Source organism: Nicotiana tabacum, chromosome 18 (genome assembly GCF_000715075.1).
Source record: "Nicotiana tabacum cultivar K326 chromosome 18, ASM71507v2, whole genome shotgun sequence".
Lineage (NCBI taxonomy): Eukaryota > Viridiplantae > Streptophyta > Magnoliopsida > Solanales > Solanaceae > Nicotiana > Nicotiana tabacum.
This window is the reverse complement of record NC_134097.1, coordinates 108494779-108508056: the sequence shown is the minus strand read 5'-3', so window position 1 is coordinate 108508056 and position 13278 is coordinate 108494779.

Genomic DNA, 13278 nt, shown 5'->3' with positions numbered 1-13278 from the left:
CTTAAGCTCTAATTTAGGGACTAAGTGTCCCAAAACACTCTGAAACTCAAAATGAATCTTCCCAAAAACTCACAATAGCAGAAACAAACACGAGGAAAGCAGTTAATAGGGGATCAGAGTGTTAATTCTCAAAACGACCCCGGGCCACTACATCCTCCCCCGCTTAAAACATTCATTCATCCTCGAACGAGCATAGAGACATACCTGAAGTGGTGAAAATATGAAGGTAGCGGCTGCGCATATCTTGCTAGGTCTCGCAAGTCGCCTCCTAGACCGGTTGACCCCGCCACTGAACCTTTACTGATGCAATGTTCTTTGACCTTAGCTTTCGAACCTGGCTGTCTAATATAGCCACGGGCTCCTCAACATAAGATATATCCTTGTCCAACTGGACTGAATTGAAATCCAACACGTTTGACGGATCATTGTGATACTTTCGGAGCATCAAAACATGAAATACCGGATGAACTTCTGCCAAGCTGGAAGGTAAGACAAACTCATAAGCAACCTCCCCAACACATCGCAATACCTCAAAAGGACCAATAAACCTCGAACTCAATTTCCCCTTCTTTCCAAATCTCATAACGCCCTTCATAGGCAAAAGCCGAAGCAAGACCCTCTCTCCAACCATATAGGAAACATCACGAACCTTCCGGCCCGCATAACTCTTTTGTCTGGACTGTGCTGTGCGAAGTCTATCCTGAATCACCTTAACCTTCTCCAAGGCATCCTGAACCAAGACTGAGCCCAATAATCTAGCCTCACCCGGCTCAAACCAACCCATGGGGGATCTACACCGCCTACCATACAAAGCCTTATATAGTGCCATCTTAATGTTGGGATGATCACTGTTGTTGTAGGCCAACTGTGCTAGTGGTAAGAACTGATCCCAAGAATCTCCAAACTTCATCACACACACACGGATCATATCCTCAAGAATCTGAATAGTGCGATCGAACTGTCCATCCATTTGGGTGTGAAATGTTGTGCTCAACTCTACTCGAGTACCCAACTCATGTTGTACGGCCCTCTAGAACCATGATGTTAACTGAGTACCTCTATCTAAAATGATGGAAATTGGAATACCATGCAGACATACAATCTCCCAGATATAAATCTCCGCCTACTGCTCTGAAGAATAGGTAGTACACACAGGAATGAAATGCGCGGACTATGTCAGCCGATCCACAATCACCCAAATGGTATCAAACTTTCTCAAAGTCCGTGGGAGTCCAACTACGAAGCAAACCAGCCGGTCTCTGGTGCTCATCCTTTACCTTCTGACAATTGAGGCACCCAGCTACAAACCAAACTATATCTTTCTTTATCTTCCTATACCAATATTGTTGTCTCAAATCCTGGTACATCTTCACGGCACCTGGGTGGATAGAATACCGCGAACTATGGGCCTCCTCTGGAATCAACTCCGGAAGCCCATCAACATTGGGTACACAACTTGACCCTGTATCCTCAATACCCCATCATCACTAATGGTCACATCTCTGGCATCACCATGCAGAGCCTTGTCCTTGACTACAAGCAAATGAGGGTCATTATACTGACACTCTCAGATACGATCGAACAAGGAAGACCGAGAAATCACATAAGCTAGAATCCGACTGGGCTCAGAAAGATCCAATCTCACAAACTAGCTGGCTAAGGCCTGAACATCCATCACTATGGGCCACTCTGCTACTGGTAGATAAGCAAAACTCCCCAAACTTTCACCCAGCTACTCGAATCATCAGCCACCACATTGGCCTTGCCCGGGTGATATAAGATAGTGATATCATAGTCATTCAGCAGCTCTAACCAGCTCTTCTGGTGCAAATTAAGGTCCTTCTGCTTGAACAGATGCTCTAGTGATCAATATAAATCTCACAAGGAACACCATACAAATAATGCGCCAGATCTTCAAGGCGTGAACAATAACAGCTAACTCGAGATCATGGACAAGATTATTCTTCTCATGTACCTTCAACTGTCTGGACATGTAAGCAATCACCCTACCATCCTACATTAATACCGCTCTAAGGTCATTCCTCAAGGTATCAAAATAGGAAGTATAAGACCCTGAACCCGTAGGCAATATCAAAACTAGGGTTGTAGTCAAAGCTGTTTTGAGCTTTTGGAAGCTTTCCTCACACTCTTCCGTCCACAGGGGCGGAGCACCCTTCTGGGTCAACCTGGTCATAGGTGCTGCAATAGATGAAAATCCCTCAACAAATTGAGGGTAATAACCGGCCAAGCCAAGAAAACAACGGATCTATGTAGCTGAGAATGGTCTGGGCCAACTCTGCACCGTTTCCACCTTGTTCGGATGCACGTTGATCCCTTTATTCAATAACACGTGACCCAAGAATGTCACGAAATGCAACCAAAACTTATATTTCAAGAACTTTGCATATAATTTCATTTCTCTCAAAGTCTGAAGCACTGTCCTCAAATGCTGCTCATAATCCTCCCGACTCCGGGAGTATACCAAAATGTCATCAATAAAGATAATAACAAACGAGTCAAGATATGGCCGAAACATGTTGTACATCAAATGCATAAAAGCTGCTGGGGCATTGGTCATCCCAAATGATATAACAAGGAACTCGTAATGATCATACCGAGCATTGAAAGTAGTCTTCAGGATATCTGGCTCCCGAATCTTCAACTAATGATAACCTGAAGGCAAGTCAATCTTAGAAAACACTCATGCACCCTATAACTAGTCAAACAGATCATCAATACGAGGTAAAGGATACCGATAATTCACTGTAACTTTGTCCAACTGGCGATAATCAACGCACATATGCATAGAACCATCATTTTTCTTCACAAACAAGATAGGAGAACCCCAAGGTGATACACTGGCTAAATAAAACCCGTATAAAGCAATTCCTACAACTGCTCCTTCAACTCCTTTAACTCAAAAGGAGCCATACGGTAAGGAGGAATAGAAATGGGTTGAGTGCCCAGCAACAGATCAATGCCAAAATCAATATCTCTATCGGGTGGCATACCTAGAAGATCAGCAAGAAACACATCAGGGAAATCCCGTACTACTGGGACTGAATCAACTGTAGGGGTATCAATACTGACATCTCTTACATAAGCAAAATACACGGTCACACCCCTTGCCAACCATCCGTTGAGCCTTATGGAATGGAATAACTCTACTAGGAGTATGATCAAAAGTACCCCTCCACACTACTTGCAGTACACCTAGCATAGCAAATGTCACGGTTTTGGCGTAACAATCAACAATAGCATAATGGGGTGACAACCAGTTCATGCCAAAGATAACATCGAAATCTACCATGTTGAGCAATAATAAATCGGCTTTGCTCTCAAAACCACTAGGAGCAATAAAAAATGACCGATAAATGTGGTCCACAATAAGAGAATCTCCCAGAAAAGTAGAAACATAAATAGCGGAACTCAATGAATCCCGAGATACGCCCAAATGTAGGGTAAAATAAGAGGACACATAAGAATAAGTGGAGACTGGATAGAATAAAACTGATGCATCTCTATGACAAACCAGGACAATACGTGTGATGACGGAATCGGAGGTGACAGCCCCGGTACGGGTAGGAAAGGCATAATATCTGGCCTGGCCTCCCCCACTAGGGTGACCTATACCTCCCCTACCTCCACTTCTAGCTGGCTGGGTAGGGGGGACCAGCAACTGGTGATGTGATCATAGCCTGGGAACTCTGCGGAGCATGCTGTAGCTGAGAAGTCTGTGAAGGTGCACTCCTCCTAAGTCTGGCACAATCTCTCCCAATATGGCATGTGTTTCCACACTCAAAACAAGCTCTGGGAGGATGTGGTGGTTGTGACTGGGTCGGGCCAAGTCTTCTCGACTGGCCACTGAAAGCACCCCGTGTAGGAGGCGCACTAGATACTAGAGGTGCATAATACGGCTCCTGAGGTCTAAGAGGAACTGGAACACCACTGGCTACTGGAAGAGTTGAATGAATAGGGCGACTCATATAACCCCGACCATGACTAATTGCAGTTGGGTGATAGGCACCAGAATATTGGCCCGACTCTTGAGATCTCTTAGCCTCCCTCTCCTCTCTATCCCGACAATCCATACCCTATACTCTCCTAGCAATACCTACCACCTACTAATAAGAAATATTCATATCCAACTCATGAGCCATGCTAGACCTGATGCTGTAAATGAGCCCCTTAATAAACCGGTGAACTCTCTCACGAACTATAGAAACCAAGGTTGGTGCATGCCTAGCCAAGTCAGTGAAACAGACAACATACTCCGAAATAGTCATACTACCCTGGCACAAATTCTCAAACTATGTGCATCATGCGTCTCTAAGGCTCTGAGGAACATACTCTCTCAAAAACATATCTGAAAATTGGGTCCTGTAAGGGAAGTTGCCTTAGCTGGGCTATCCAACTCATAAGTACGTCACCACCGATAGGCTGCTCCTCGAAGCTGGAAGGTAGTGAAAGAAACCCCACTCGATCTTGATATACCCATAGTACGGAGGATACTATAGCATTCGTCCATAAATCCCAAAGCATCATTTGATGCTAGACTACTACATATAGGAGTCTTGTACTTCTTGAACCTCTCAAGCCTCCACTATTAATCCTCGGGTTGAATTGGAGCTACAGGCAGTACCGATATAAACTCTAGGATCTGATCAACCTGGACCCGCTACTCCGAAGTGCGAGCGGCGGGAGTTTGTGCTCCTTCCCCAGCCTGAGATGTGGCTACAGCAAGAGGAATCAATCCTGCCTGAGCTAGAGTGGTGTACATGCTCACGAACCGTGCAAGCGTCTCCTGAAGAGTTGGAATAGTAGTAACAATAGGCGTGTATGGTGCCTGGGCTCCGGCTAGAGCTGCTGGTGGCTCCTCTATGGCAGCTCACGCGGGTGCTCTAGTTGTACCGTATGCGCGTCCTCGGCCTCTAGCCCGGGCTCGACCTCTGGCAGTTCTAGCAGGGGGCATGGTGCCTTGTCATCTCCGGTAGAACGTGTCCTCACCATCTGTGAGAGAATAAAAGACAGAGGTTTATCTCACACGTCAAAGAAATCAAATAAAGTGAAATTTTCCTAACAGTTACATAGCCTCACGTAGAAAAGTACAGACGTCTCCGTACCGATCCGCGAGACTCTAATAAACTAGCTTATAATTTATGACTCCTATGAACTTAAAGCTCTTATACCAACTTGTCACGACCCAAGTTCTCCCTCCGTGAACTGTCGTGACGGTACCTAGTCTCTACGACTAGGTAAGCCTAACAAATTATGGAAAAAGGAAATGAAATACGAAATTGGCAAGTTACGGATGAAACATAATAAAAGAGTCTAAAATCCTGCTTGGCATATACAATACATACTCTCAATAATGAATCAAACTCCCAAAACTCGGAATCTTATGAAATCACAAGCTGTAGAATAACTATATAGTGTTCTAACTCCAGAATGTCTAATCACAAATAAATACAAGAAGTCTAAAGCTAGAGGGGAGAATAGAGTGCGACTTCTAAATTAGCTATCGCTCCCCCCTTTTATCCTTTTTTGACGGGGAAGTCCGGGTTTCGACATTCATGGGGGAAATAACTCGTTTACTTTTGGGAATTGGGTATTTGAAGAGTTGCCACTTAATGGATTATGGTGCGTTAGGGTACCTTGAGAAATTAACTCATGGACTAGTTTGCATTACAAGAGATTTAGGGTAAGGGATCGAAATAACCTTGAGGGGAAGGTGTTAGGCACCCCTCGTGGTCCATAACAGTGGGTCCCGGCCGAACTTAAACTATGTGAATTAGTCATTTTAACAGTTTTAACACGTACTTGCAAGTGAAGGCATGTTTTGACATTCTAAACACATGTATTATTCAAGTAACGAAACAAGGGAAAAGGCTTGAACAAGTTGCACATATATAAAGAAAAGTAAATTTATTTAAACAGCAGGAGTTGGGAAAGAGGGGTCCTAGGTTGGTTAGCCTACAAGATCATACCCATACAATGCCCGGTAATCATTCCTCATTGAGGGGCTACACGTGACATTAGCGCGTAGTGATCATATCCTTACTACCCAATTCCCCCCCTTTGCTTATAGCCTAAAGCGTTCTAGCAACCTTGAGAGATATCCTATGCGTGCACTACCCGTCCCTTCCTTGTGGCCCTAGAGGTATTTAGGACCTCTAATTTAGGTAGTTCTAGACCATCCTAAGGTATTTAAAGGAAAAAAGTCTAAGCATAAATCAAAACAATTAAGATTACATTTAAGGAGGGAACACTTAAAGGCTCACATTTTTTCCTCCACAAACAGAACAACTAAGTGCACGTCTCAAACAACAGTTTCAGGGATTTAAGAGAAAAACCTTAGAACATGATATCTAGGTGAGCAGAGAGTATACAGTATTGAACTAGGACCAAAATGTCAAAGAACTGAATCCTACTTGCCTATTGATTCTTTTAAACCTATTGAACGTGAGCAGTCACATATAACATAACACAGTTTTACATTTGCAGGATTCTTAATCTTCATATAGGCTTGCCTAGGCGTATAATGATGATGTCCTATGAGCATGGTATCTATTACTGATTAGGAATGCAATAAAACAGTAAACAATTTTTAAACATTAAATTTGGATCCTATAGGCATGCTTTCTAGTGATATTGATTAACACGAAAAAAGTAGGTTATTTAATCAGATTCAGAACTGATAGGAACGAATCAAACTGATTTTAAATTTAACGAAACTGGTTTTAGATTGTATAAGCATGATTTCTATTACAGCTGATTTTAAATCCTATTGGCATGGTATCTAATTATTAAAAGCCGATTTGATCTTATAGGCATGACGTCTAATTATATAAAGCAAGCAGAATTCATTGAAACCAAAGCAGGTCCTATAGGCATATTATCTAACAAACACATTTGAACCAAAATAGACCCTATAGGCATGTTATCTACCCAATTTACCCACAATATACAACTACCCTCCCTTTTCCACTAATCACCCCACTGTTTGATTAAAATTAATTAATGATTAAAAAAAACTACATAAATAGAACAGAAATTAAGCTATAGGGAGCCTTAAGTAGGCCCAAAGTGATTTTCAAGCCTCCAGTAGTCTCAAATGCCCAAAGTTCCCTAGCCAATTCATGTCTAGGTGTGTCAGAGTTCCCTAAGGATCTCAAGGATCCCGGGTAGTGCTCACGCCTAGACTTTTCTTAAATAATAACTTATTTATGTGCAGTGTGGAAGTTCCAGCCCTGATATTCCAGAGTTCAAAGAGATTTCAAGGGTCTCTAAGCAGTACACATACCAGAGGGGTAGGACCTAGTATTCTAGGAGTAAGTGAAAGTGCATGATGGTTTGAAAAAGTTTTAAAGAAAGGTCTTAGGACGGAAAAGAACTTCTGAAAACCATTAGGGATAAAACAATTTTAGGAAAGTGTAAAGAAACAATTTTGCAATCAGAACACAAGTCATAGAACAAATAGTTTTAGGGAGTACTTTGGCAAGCATCCTTCACACAAGGGTAGAGGGATTGGGAACATAGAGAGTAAACCTTAATGGAGCCACAAACAATAGGATACATAGAGTTTTGTGGGGGTTCTATAGAACTGGTAGGTAGAATGCAGGTCATGGAGCAAGGATCACAACAGAAACATGTTGAATCCATTCTAGGGAGAGTAACTAACTTAGCAGGATTGCTGAATCACAAACAAAAAAAAATAAACATATAAAGCAACAGAGCCATCATAGTATTTTTTAACTCCTCCGAAAGGAAGGATGGCAATTTGATCATTCAAGTATTAACAGGCGAAGGCATGCTAATTTCATAAAGGCAGAGTGTAGGCATGCTAGATAAACAGTAGTTAGTCAAACATGCCCAGTTTCATATGTAGACATGTTAATCTAGCAAACAAGGAAGTAAAGTGGAAACATGCTAATTACAAATTTGAATAGGCAATATTAGGCATGCTGGGTAAGCAGTAACAGGGGCAAGAATGGACTCAGGCCATATGGACTAAAGTAGTAAGTAAACACATAGGTTTTGATTCTTAAAATTAATCAAAAGCATACCTAGTTAAAGAATAAAAAATACAAGATATGAGAAAGGTATTGTGTAATTTCCAGCCTTGGCTTGCAGCCGGCTAGAACAACAAAGATCACAAGTAGCAAGGAGAGCAGAGAGAGCCTTTTTAGTGTGTGAAAGTGGTAGTTTTGAACTATTGTTTGAGTCCAAAAGTTAAAATAAGAGGGAGTTTATATAGTAATCAAGAGTTAAACAAAATAAGGTAAGGGATCAATTATGTAGCAATTAGGAAAATTCACAGAATCAGTCACACACGTAAAATCAGTAAGTCTTCCCCTTAATCAAGGGATACTCAATCAACGGTAAAAGCATGAAAGATATTTAAGGAAGGGAATCAAGTAAGGCTTGGGTATAGAGTAGGTAATTAGGGGTGAATGAACATGAGTTCAATTAAGGAAATAATTGGCAAGAATCAGCAGATAACAAATAAGGCAAGAGAAAACTAATTAAGGCAAGAAGTTCAATCAAACCGAGTAGAGCAGTAGGAATCAAAGGTTTTGTTAAGGAAAGGAGTTTCAATCAAACCAAAAATAAGAACTTCAGTATAGTTCAGCGTTTAAGAGAAAATCACGTAAAGAGTAAGCAATATTGTAGACAATCCAAACAGGCAATGGAAGGAATAGTCAGGGCTCAACACATAGTTTTTTAATGAAGCAAATTGGTAAATCAAAATTCAAAACAACCCTGATTTAAGGAGAAAAATATTGGTTTACCATGAATAGTCGGAATGAACATAGACATATAGAGTCAGTAGAAGTTCAACCAAGAAATCAATCACTGCCCCATGCTGTACTAGAGCATTCATTATGGTGGTCTGGTTCTCCAGAAGCTTCCTCAATATCTCTTCCATTGTCAGAGGAATCTGGGGTGTCGGAATGCATATCTGCGCTGCAACAATACTAGATATGTCGGAAGCTTTGCAGTGGCTGTCTGCATCCAGTTGTTGAGGCTCGCCAGTGTCTGGGAGACTCGCAGCACATCTAGTGGATGATTGGGCATAGGCCCCGGCTTCAAAGCTGAGGTGGACCCTGTAATAAGTGCTACTGAAAGACCTGAAGAAGCAGATGGAGGCATAGATGTTGAACTATCTAAAGTCTCTGCTGAAGTAGATTGCATGTCGAGTGTCTCTGCAGCTACCCCGGCGGGCTCATTAGATTGGCCCCGAGCAGTAGGAGGCTGACCCTTCTTCTTTCGGTTTCCATCACCCATCAAAGAATGCCATGAGAAGGGCTTATTCACCTGCACTTTAGTATCAAAATCCCTTAGCTTTACTCGTGAATCCATAAGGTACTCAGTGATGGTGATGGGATATGAGTAAGAGGTGTCAACTTGCTTGACGACTAATGATATGTTGGCTGACATTACAACACCCACATTGATCAGGTACCCAACCATAATTTAGAATTTGGGTGCTCACATAAAAGAAAAATATGTACAGTATCCCTAAGGCTACTATTTATACTGATGCACAGACTTGGTGGACAAGAGGATGAGTGTGGCCGTAGAGTTCCTTCTGCAGTTCGCACTCTGTTACCTGGGGGTTCAAATGACTTTGATGATTTGCGATTTGCAAAATTTGATGTGCGGCCGCAGATTGATCATATCTTTGACACACCACATTTCAGAGGTTTGCAATTTCCCATCTCAATTTGTGCGGTCCGCACTGAAATTGTGCGACCGTAGTTCTTTTCTACTGTAGCACTCACAATTGTGCGTTCCGCACTTTTTATACACAGCCAATTTTTTTAGCACAATTCCTGTAAAGCATACTCGTTCCTGCAACATACTTCAAATCTAGTTAGCAAACAAATAACATCTATCTACAAAAGAAGAAAAGAAAGAGAAAAAGAAAACATGGGTTGCCTCCTAAGAAGCGCATGATTTAATATCGCGGCACGATGCAAATTACCATCACTTAATATGAATCACCACTACGACGTGGCCATCATCAACATTTCCCAAATAATGCTTCACCCGGTGAACATTGACTCGAAACACCTCATCATTTTTGTTCTTCAAGTCCAATGCACCAAAGGGTGTCACACCCACAACTTCAAATGGACCATTCCATTTATACTTTAACTTCTGGGAAACATCCTCAACCGTGAATTAAACAACACACAAGATCGCCCTCTTTGAACTCTTTATTCCAAATGTACTTGTCATGAATATATTTCATCTTCTCTTTGTACAAGGACGAGCTTGTGTATGCATAGTACCGGAACTCATACAACTCATTCAAGTGTGCCACCCTCAAGTTGGCGGCAACATCCCAATAAAGATTCAACTTCTTTAATGCCCACATGGCTTTGTGCTCAAGCTACACCGAAAGATGACAAGTTTTTTCTAACACCAACTGCTATGGAGATATTCCAATAGGTGTTTTGTAAGCCATCATGTAAGCCCATAAAGCATCATTAAGTTTCTTGGACCAATCTGTCCGGCTAACATTCACTGTTTTGGACAAAATACTCTTTATCTCCCATTGGAGACTTCCACTTGACTGTTTGCTTGTGGATGATATGGAGTCGAGACTTTATGAGTGACACCATACTTGGTGAGTAAGGTGTCTAAATCTTCGTCACAAAAATGTGACCCCTCATCGCTTATGATAGCCCGCAGAGTACCAAACCTTGTGAAAATATTCTTTTTCAAAGACCCCACCACACTTCTCGCCTCGTTGTTGGGTAGAGCAACAGCCTCAACCCATTTGGACACATAATCAACTGTGGCCAAGATGTAGGTATTTCCACAAGAACTCACAAAAGGACCCATGAAGTCAATACCTCACACATCAAAAATATCAATCTCCAATATGGTGGTGAGAGGCATTTCATTTTTCTTTGAGATTCCACCGGCCCTTTGACATTCATCACATCATTTCACTAGATCACTTGTATCCTTGTAGAGATCATGCCACTAAAAACCACAATTTAGCACTTTGGTCATCATTCTAGCTCCACCATGGTGACCACCATATGGCGAAGAATGACAAGTCCCAAATATTTCACATTACTCCTTCTCCGATACATATCTACTAATCACTCCATCCGTGCAAATCCGGAAAAGGTACAGTTCATCCCAATATTAGTCTTGACAATCCCGTTTGAGCTTCTTCCTTTGGTTTGAAGAGAACTCATCCGGGATGATACCACTCACAAGAAAATTTGCTAGATCTGCAAACCATGGCAATCATCTGAGATTTCAAGGCCATCATGTGGCCTCCCCTTCTCCTCTAAACGGGACAAGTGGTTCGCCACTTGGTTTTAACTTCCTTTTCAATCTTGGATGTCAATATCAAACTCTTGCAGCAAAAGCACCCATCTCATCAATCGGGCTTTGGAATCTTTCTTGCTCATAAGATACCAAAGTTCCGCATGATCCATGTGGACAATCACTTTAGCACCTATCAAGTACGGGCAAAACTTCTCAATAGCAAATACAATGGCAAAGAGATATTGTTGTGTAATGGTATAGTTGACTTGGGCACTATTCATTGTCTTACTAGCATAGCAGACCGGATGAAAAATCTTGTCTATGCGTTGCCCCAAAATGGCCCCTACCGGTACATCACTTGCATTGCACATGAGCTCAAAAGGAACACTCCAATTTGGAGCGGTGATACTGGGAGTAGTAGTCAACTTGAACTTTAGCAATTCAAAATCTCTCATGCAATCATCATTGAAATGGAACTTAGCATCTTTCTCCAAAAGCTTATACAACGGGTTCACCACTTTAGAGAAATCCTTAATAAAACGCTGGTAAAACCCTGTGTGGCCTATGAAACTCTGCACGCCCTTCACCGAAGTTGGAGGTGAAAGTTTAGAAATTACCTCAATATTTGCCTTGTTGACTTCAATACCATTCTTTGAGATCTTATGGTCAAGGAAAATGCCTTCCTCAACCATGAAATGACATTTCTCCCAATTTAGCACCAAATTTATTTCTTCACATCTTGTCAACACTTTATCCAAGTTTGTGAGACAAACACCAAAAGAATTTCCGACCACCGAGAAGTCATCCATGAAGACTTCAAGGTAATCCTCCACTATATCCATAAAGATCGCCATCATACACCTTTGGAAAATCGTCGGTGCATTGCACAACCCAAATGGCATCCGCTTGAAGGCGAAAGTACCATAAGGACATGTAAAGGTAGTTTTCTTTGATCCTCTGGGGCAATAAGAATTTGGTTGTAGCCGGAATACTCATCAAGGAAATACTAGAAAGCACAGCCGACCAATCTATCAAGTATTTGATCTAGGAAGGGAAGTGAAAAATGGTCCTTCCTTGTGACTTTTTTGAGCTTACAATAGTCCATACACACTCTCCACCCGGTCACCGTTCTTGTAGGAATCAACTCATTCTTGTCATTGGTGACCACCGTCATGCCCCCTTTCTTTGGAACACATTGAATCGGAGAAGTCCACAAACTATCAGAAATGGGTTAGACAACCCCGACATCCAACCGCTTGATGATCTCCTTTTTGTAAACCTCTTGCATGGCTTCATTGAGTCTCCATTGATGTTCAATATATGGTTTGGAATCTTCCACCAAGTTAATATTGTGCATGCAAAATGCAAGGCTTATCCCCCGAATATCCTCTAATGTCCATCCAATAGCCTTCTTCCTCCAATGTAGAGTCTACCTGCACATTAGTTGCATCGCCAATGTAGAGTCTACCTGCACATTAGTCAAACAAGAGGAAAGAATAATCGGTAAAGTAGAAGAAGGGCCAAGAAATTCATACTGAAGATGTAGAGATAATGGCTTCAACTCCAAGATAGGATGCTCTTCAATTGAAGGCTTTGTAGGAGGAGTTGTCATATTTTCAAAATCTAAGGACAATTTGCGAGGTTCATAAGTATACAACCCCATTCCTTGCAAAGAGTTCACACATTCCACAAAGCCATCCATCTCGTCATCATCAAAGTTGAGCAAGACGGCCTCCAATGTATCAGAAACATTCATCACCACACTTGTTTCATCCACAATCACATCGGCCACCAAATCCACGAAAGAACACAATTCATGGCTGTTGGGTCACCTTATGGACTTGCACACATGGAAAGCCAATTTTTCATCACCAACCTAGAAGGTAAGCTCTTCGGCTTCTACATCAACAACAAACTTCCCCGTAGCAAGGAAAGGTCTACTAGGAATAATCAACACCTTATAGTCAACCTCACAATCAAGAA